Genomic DNA, 9,137 nt, shown 5'->3' on the forward strand with positions numbered 1-9,137 from the left:
AAAAGTCTAGTTATGGCTCTGGTATGCATTATGTAATCTGGCAGACCATCTCTCCAACACTGGCTGATTGGAATAGAAATCCGGTTATCTATGTGAGCAAATGACCATCAACGATTTACTCTCAAACACTAGAAAATGGACAAAAATGGTCCCCTAAACAAATTGGTTACATTTTGGGTTTAACCAATTTGTGTAATGACCATTTTTGACCACTTTTCTAGTGTTTGGGAGCAAATGGTTAATCGACATTTGCTCCTATACATTACCAGATTTTTATTCCATCCATCCAGACTGGATAGATAGCCTAACAGATAATTGTGTAGTGTACGCCCAGGATAACTGTCAGTTATGCTTTCTTTTATGATGGCACACAAATGGGTGGGCAGATCCAGGGCAAGCACTGCCCACTCATGCATAGTTGTCAACTGATGTGAAGTTCCAGGGGGCAATCTCAGTTATAAATAAAAGTATCTGGAAATTGTCCCTAGTTTAATAAAAAAAAAAATTGATCAACTCCATTTATTTAGTATGATATCCCAGGTGATAGGATGCCGGCAGTCAGAATAACATGCTTTATTAAATAACACATCTCAAACTACAATACCCAGGATTCAAACCTATAACCTGTTGAATTCTAATCAAACACCCTACCCATTGAGCTATTTGATCCTGCATAAAAATTGTGAACATTATATGAAGCTATTGGTACTTTGAAAAAAAAAAGTATCAGCATTGCAACGCAGCAGATCCATGCAGTTTGCAGCCACACACTACATGTATCTGCTCAGCCACAATGCTGATTATTTCTTCACAAAGTACAAGGTGAGCTCCAAATAGAATTCTCTATCTTAGAATTATACCTTTCTATGCCAAACCTAGAAGTCGGGCCCCCCACCCTGGGATCCCCCAGAGGGAGGCCCGCCCCGTCATGCGGCAGGCTTGTCCGTTTTGGAAGCAGGCTGACGGGCAGCCCAGGCTTGCTTCAGTCTGGGCTTGGCAGGTCTGGAAGCATGAGCTTGCTTTGGGTATGCCTGACCATGGGTACGCTTTACCTGGAGGATGAAAGGGCCAAGGAAAAGTACTTTTAGCCTTCTGCGTGGTAGGAGTCATACTAGGTAGGCAAGTTGTTTTAGCAGTAGCCAGATCAGCTACAATCTTATTGAGGTCTTCTCCAAAGAGAGTGTCTCCCTTGAAAGGAAGCACCTCCAGGGTTTTCTTGGAATCCATATCCACCGACCAGGATCTCAACCAGCTGTATAAAGTATTACCTTGGAACTGGCTCTCCACTCCCCATTATCTGGTTATCATGACTTCCTCCGCCAGTTTCCAGACTCGCTTGCTGAAGCTCGGCCACTTCTTCCTAGCAGCAGGCTCCTGGATCACTGGGCAGCAGAGGTGCTTGGGAGCCGGATGGGGGAGGAGCAATAAGGCAGGCAGCCTTTGGCACCCACACACACCCACACACACCAAAAAAGAACATATCCCAGTTTAACATAACGCTATGTGGTGCAAGGTATGGAGCTGGTCACTTGTATCAGACCTCTGACATTTGCCTTTTCACCTATATTGCATACTTTTTCTTGCAGGTTGTGTCTTAATTCAAGAAGTGTTCTAAGTACGTCAGCTTAGTATCTTTACTGACCCCTCTTTACCCCACACTACATAACTGACCCCTCTATACCCTACACTACATCACTGACCTTTCTATAACCATCACTGCATTACTGACCCCTCTTTACAGTACACTGACCTCTATATACCTGCTAGTACATCCCTGATGCCTATATTCCCTACGCTACATCCCTGACACCTCTATTCCCTACGCCACATCCCTGACGCCTCTATTCCCTACGCCACATCCCTGACGCCTCTATTTCCTACGCCACATCCCTGACGCCTCTATTCCCTACGCCACATCCCTGACGCCTCTATTCCCTACGCCACATCCCTGACGCCTCTATTCCCTACGCCACATCCCTGACGCCTCTATTCCCTACGCCACATCCCTGACGCCTCTATTCCCTACGCCACATCCCTGACGCCTCTATTCCCTACGCTACATCCCTGACGCCTCTATACAGTACAATGCATTACTGATCCCTCTAGACCATACATCCTCATTACATCAGAGAGTTAGTGAAACACTGGAAAAAATAAGGGTATAAGTGGACTACAGAAACTGATGCTCTAAACAAAGGAGAGAGAGAGAGTAAAGCACAAGGGAAAGTGGGCAATTGGAACACCATAGAGAGAGGAGAGATAGAAATGCCTGAAAAAGTAAAGGGGGTTGGGTATGGCATCCGGCGCTCGGGATTCCAGAGGTCACATGATCCCCAATCCTAATACTAACCCTCTGGGGGGTGGCGGATAGGGCTAACCCTCAGGGGGTGGCAGCTAGGGCTACCCCCCCCCCTCCTAGTGCCTTCCCTTACACCACCTCCCCTGGTCCGACTCCTAACCCTCCCTCCAATACTCACCTTCGGGATGTTGGCTGTCTGTGTGCCGGCACCAGTCTCCCAAGTGGTGTCAGGATTCCAACATCGGTCAAATGACCGCCGGTATACCGTCTGCCAGGATGGTAAATGTATCCTGAGGACAGGTAGTGAGTGTGGAGGGATAGGTGGTTCAGTAAAATGTAACGGCTCAAACTGCGATCATTCACTGATAAATTGATTTATAGCTCTCCCTTTTTAACCATCGCAATTATAAAAGCAATGTTTTTTAAACTTTTAAATAAAGCTTGTTAGCATCCCCAGCACACTGTATATGCTGGGAGATGTAGTTCTCAATATGAAAACATTTAATTACTGTATGAACTCTAATCCCCCAACTGAAACCTGGATGGTGCTCCTGGCAAGTGACATCCTGGCCAATTTTATTTATTATTTATTTATTACCAGTTATTTATATAGCGCACACATATTCCGCAGCGCTGTACAGAGAATATTTGCCCATTCACATCAGTCCCTGCCTCAGTGGAGTTTACAATCTATATTCCCTATCACATGTACACACAGACACATTAACACTAGGGTTAATTTTTGTTGGGAGCCAATTAACCTACCAGTATATTTTTGGATTGTGGGAGGAAACCGGAGTACCCGGAGGAAACCCACGCAAGTACGGGGAGAATATACAAACTCTACACAGTTAGGGCCATGGTGGGAATCGAACCCATGACCTCAGTGCTGTGAGGCAGTAATGCTAACCATTACACCATCCGTACTGCCCAAAGGGGTAGATACGCCCCTGAGGGTCAGGGCCAGCAACAGAAATCTTGGGCCCCAGTACACTATCTCTGGGGCCCCCTTAAGCCCCCCTTAACTTGGCAGAGGAATCTTTAAAAAAAAAATGGAGCCTTTGACTCGGACCGTCAGTGAGGCCGGCAGGTGGTTTTCATACTGGGCTTATCCAGCTCTTCGGTGGCGGTGGCAGGGACATTCAGAAAAGGGCCAGCACAGCAACATGCATAATAATGGCAATACAGTATGGACCACAGGGACTGGACAAAGTGATGGGGTAAAAGGAGGGGGGAGGGTTTAGTTGGCCTGTTGACACTGCAGCATACTTACGACTGCAAGGGATATAGGACTCTTGAGTTCACGGGCCAATTTCATGGCAGTCTCGGATAGGAGGGCATTGTGGATTCACCAAGGGAATGCTGATGCTGACTCCAAGAAGAAAGGGAGTCTCTTCCCTATGAAGGTGAAGCCTTGTTTGGCGACGGCCTAGTTAATTTGATCTCGGCCGCTCCCGCAGGTAAGTCAACCTTCTTGCCCTATGTTCCCTCTCAACGGATGAAGACGCATCATTATCTACCACAGTCATTTTGGCCCAATAGATATGCAAGAAGTTAAGATTCCCCTTTCTTTGCAGGTAGAGGAAGGAGAAGGAAGAGGTCTGTAGCCTCTTCAAGATCGCAGGAGCAGAGATTGTCCTCTGCTTCTGCCAAATCCACTGCATGACGCTGGGGCTTTCTTGCAGGAGCCCACACCAGTGGGGGCACGTCTAAAACTCTTCAGTCAGTTCTGGATTCATTCGGACCTGGACTCGTGGGTTTTACAAATAGTGTCCCAAGGGTACAAACTGGGGTTTCAAGACGTTCCCCCTCACCGATTGTTCAAATTGGCCTTAGTCAGCAGGGAGAAGGTTTTTATTCAAGCCTCTTCATGGTCCCGAAGCCGGACGGCTCAGTCAGACAAATCTAAAATCTGAAATCCCTCAATTTCTTCCTAAAGAAATTCAATTTCAAGATGGAATCTCTCAGGGTAGTGATCTCCAGTCCGGAGGAAAGAGATTTCATGGTTTTGGTAGACATAAAGGATGCCTACTTACATGTTCCCATTTAGCCACTGCATCAAGCTACCTAAGGTTTGCAATTCAGGATTGTCATTACCAATTTCAGACATTGCCGTTTGGTCTGTCCACGGCTCCGAGGATTTTCACCAGGGTGATGGCGGAAATGATGGTTCTCCTTCGCAAGCAAGGAGTCACAATTATCCCGTACTTGGATGATCTCCTGATAAAGGCGAGATCCAGGGACCAGTTGGTGCAAAACATTGCACTCTCCCTGACAGTTCTTCAACAACATGGTTGGCTCCTACACTTGCCAAAATCGCAGTTGGTCCCAATGACGCGGTAGTTGTTTTTGGGAGTCATACTGGACACAGAAGAGGTTTTCTTCCAGGGGAAAGGCTATGGAGATCCAGAGTCTGGTCAAACAAATTCTGAAACCAGCAAGAGTGTTAATCCATCAATGCATTCGGTTGCTGGGGAAGATGGTTGTGGCCTACGAGGCCATTCAGTTTGGCAGGTTCCATGCCAGAGTGTTCCAGTGGGACCTGTTGGACAAGTGGTCCGGATCCCACCTACACATGCACCGGAGGATAATCCTGTCTTCCAAGACCAGAATCTCACTCCATTGGTGGCTGCACAGTTCTCACCTCCTAGAGGGGCGATGGTTCGGGATCCAGCACTGGATCCTAGGGACCACAGATGCAACCCTCCGAGGCTGGGGAGCAGTCACACAGGGGGAAAACGTCCAAGGAAGATGGTCAAGTCAGGAAAGTTGTCTCCACATAAATGTTCTGGAGTTAAGGGCCATTTAATAACTGCAGACACAGTACACACCGGGACGGGTGCCCAGCATCCTCTACAGACTAAGAGAAAAGGATTTACCGGTAGGTATTAAAATCCTAGTTTCTCTAACGTCCTAGAGGATGCTGGGGACTCCGTAAGGACCATGGGGATAGACGGGCTCCGCAGAGTTCATGATCTTCACTGAGGTAACGCACAGCACTGCAGCTGTGCGCCATTGCTCCCATACACCTCACATACTCCGGTCACTGTAAGGGTGCAGGGCGCAGGGGGGGGCACCCTGGGCAGCAATATAAACCTCTTTTTGGCAAAAATATAACCTATATACAGCTGGGCACTGTATATATGTATGAGCCCCCGCCAATTTTACAGTTTAAGCGGGACAGAAGCCCGCCGCCGAGGGGGCAAGGCTTCTCCCTCAGCACTCACCAGCGCCATTTTTTCTCCACAGCACCGCTGAGAGGAAGCTCCCCGGACTCTCCCCTGCTTATACCACGGTAGAGAAGATGGTTGAAAAGAGGGGGGGGGGGGGGGGCACAAAATTTGGCGCAAATTACATACAGCAGCGCTACTGGACAAACATTAAGATACTGTGTTATTCCTGGGTTATATAGCGCTGGGGTGTGTGCTGGCATACTCTCTCTCTGTCTCTCCAAAGGGCCTTGTGGGGAAACTGTCTCCAGAAAAAGCATTCCCTGTGTGTGTGGTGTGTCGGTACACGTGTGTCGACATGTCTGAGGAAGAAGGCTATATTAGAGAGGATTGGGAGCAAATGAATGTGGTGTCCTCGCTGACACCTGATTGGATGGATATGTGGAATGCTTTAAATGCTAGTGTAAACTCATTGTACAAAAGATTAGACAAGGCTGAAGCTTTGGGACAGTCAGGGTCTGAACCCATGCCTGATCCTATGTTGCAGGGACTGTCAGGGTCTCATAAGCGCCCACTATCCCAGATTGTTGACACAGATACCGACATGGATTCTGACTCCAGTGTCGATTACGATGATGCAAAGTTACAGCCAAAATTGGCAAAATCCATTCGATATATGATTATGGCAATAAAAGATGTTTTGCACATCACAGAGGAACCCCCTGTCCCTGACAAGAGGGTACATATGTACAAGGGAAAGAAGCCTGAGGTAACCTTTGGGGGGGTCACACGAGCTGAACGAGTTATGTGAAAAAGCTTGGGAATCTCCAGATAAAAGACTGCAGATTTCCAAAAGGATTCTTATGGCGTATCCTTTTCCATCAACGGATAGGTTACGATGGAAATCCTCCCCTAGGATGGACAAAGCATTAACACGCACAGCTACAGTTGGAAAATCAAATTTTTACCTTATGTTCCCTCACAGCATAAGAAAGCTATGCATTTTCAAATGCAGTCCTTTCGGTCACAAAGAAACAAGAAAGTGCGAGGTGCGTCCTTTCTTGCCAGAGGTAGGGGCAGAGGAATAAAGCTGCACAACACAGCTAGTTCCCAGGAACAGAAGTCCTCCCCGGCCTCTACAAAATCTACCTCATGACGCTGGGGCTCCACTGGCAGAGTCCAGCCCATGTGATGTCATGCAGCTGCTCTGACCACACCTCCTGTTTCTCCTTTGCCGACCCCATTTTGAAACCGTGCCCCCGCACCGCTCCATCTCCGACTTGGAAATGGAGTGTTGTTGACCCCCCTCCCCCCCCCTTCACCGATTCACAGGCAGAGGCGATCGCATTATCTGCGGGGTGCCGCAGAAAATGCAGGCGGATGCGTATGCTCTTAGCAGTTTTTGCAGTTGGATTGCGATCCAACCTGAATCAGGTCCCATTACCTATCACAATGCACTGCGGGTAGTACAAAATGGGGTTAATATAGGAGAAAAAACCCCAGAGCTGTGCTCCTTAACTCCCCCTGGTGGCTAGTGGAGCGGCTGCCCAGTAATCAGTGTCCACGCCAGTGCGCACACGGCCCGCCCCCATCAGCGGCCTCCTGATCCCGGAGGGTGGTGTGTGTGTGACTGACCTTAGGAAGAAACCGGAGCCTCCGCTGCAGTGACCCAGCAACCGGGGCACGGGAGTATACTGCGCCACTGGGAGTGATGGAGCTGCAGTAAAGAAGTCTATTAGACCTAGCCTGCTGCAGCCCTTGTAGATTCTTATGAAAAAAGTTCTTCTTTTCTTGCCAAAATTAATAGCTAAGAATAGGCTGCCTGAGGCAGCCCCCATGTTAAGTGGCTTGCTACTGAAGGCACCAACTACAAACTGAGCTCCCTGTTCATGGAAGCGAGGTTATAGAGGAGGGGGCGCTGAGCATCTTGGGAACAGTCAAAAGCTTTGAGCCTGTTGGTGCCTCAGATCAAGATCCTACTCTACACCCCAATGTGAATCCTTGTGGAGTCCAGTGTACCCCACAGAAGAAATGAATGTGTCACACCCATTGGCAGCAACATTAGAATAGCTGCTGATGGGCACAATTGAGAAAGGAAGGGGGGAAAACATTTGAATCCAGCACATATATGTAATTTGAATATGTAATTTGTACCTTCCTACTTTAAAATGTAATGGATGAACCTCACCCTGTGAGAACTATCTTCATGATCAAGAGATCTCATATGCAAGATAAGTATGTGTTGGGATAGGGCTGTGGAGGGCGGCTGCTCGGGCACACCCCTGTCAAGTTAAGGAGATTCAACTGAGGCAGCACAAGGGAACTCTCATCTGGGGACAACAACTGCAGGGAGAACACATTTTCAGACGAATGTGGGAGGGCAGAAGGCTGCCTAATACTGAAGCACCCCCAAACAACAAACCAAATGCAACAACTAGTGCAAGCATTCCTGGGGGAAGGCCTGCAGCAGATGGATTTGCATATGGTGATGTCATCCAAGCAGTGGGCATAGTTGGCTGCAACCCTCGTCTGCATATGAAAAGAGAAAAGGGTCACGCAGGGCATGGCGGCCTTTGTGGGGTTGCGCTTGGATGACACCTAAATCGCTTTATACACCCCCACCCCCCATCAGTGTGGGCTCATGTTGGCCATGCCCCAGCCCCTGAAGCATTCAAGCTGATTTCTTGCAGCAGCTGGACCCAGTAACAGCTCCAGAGTTGCTCTACAAGACAAGTAAAAGGGTGTGAGCCCTGCAGCACCACCTGTAGTTTGCATACACACATATATAGGACAGCATCTCTTATATGCCCCAGGGTCAATAAAATAGTATCCTTATCTATGGTATCCATCCCCTCCGATAAGGTAACCGTCCATGCCGCTACAGCACTACACACCCAGGCCGACGCAATTGCCGGTCTGAGTAAGGTACCTGAATGTGTATAAATGGACTTCAGTGTAATCTCCTGTTTGCGGTCAGCAGACTCTTTGAGGGTAGCCGTATACTGGGACGGGAGGGCTACCTTCTTGGATAAGCGTGTTAATGCTTTGTCCACCCTAGGGGAGGATTCCCATCGTAACCTATCCATTGATGGGAAAGGATACGCCATAAGAATCCTTTTGGAAATCTGCAGTCTTTTATCTGGAGATTCCCAAGCTTTTTCACATAACTCGTTCAGCTCGTGTGACCCCCTCAAAGGTTACCTCAGGCTTTTTTCCCTTGTACATATGTACCCTCTTGTCAGGGACAGGGGGTTCCTCTCTGATGTGCAAAACATCTTTTATTGCCATAATCATATATCGAATGGATTTTGCCAATTTTGGCTGTAACTTTGCATCATCGTAATCGACACTGGAGTCAGAATCCGTGTCGGTATCTGTGTCAACAATCTGGGATAGTGGGCGCTTATGAGACCCTGACAGTCCCTGCAACATAGGATCAGGCATGGGTTGAGACCCTGACTGTCCCAAAGCTTCAGCCTTGTCTAATCTTTTGTGCAATGAGTTTACACTAGCATTTAAAATATTCCACATATCCATCCAATCAGCTGTCGGTGGAGACACCACATTCATTTGCTCCTGCTCCTCTCTAATATAGCCTTCTTCCTCAGACATGTCGACACACGTGTACCGACACACCACAAACACAGGGAATGCTTTTTCTGAAGACA

Source organism: Pseudophryne corroboree (assembly GCF_028390025.1).
Source record: "Pseudophryne corroboree isolate aPseCor3 chromosome 7 unlocalized genomic scaffold, aPseCor3.hap2 SUPER_7_unloc_2, whole genome shotgun sequence".
Taxonomy (NCBI): domain Eukaryota; kingdom Metazoa; phylum Chordata; class Amphibia; order Anura; family Myobatrachidae; genus Pseudophryne; species Pseudophryne corroboree.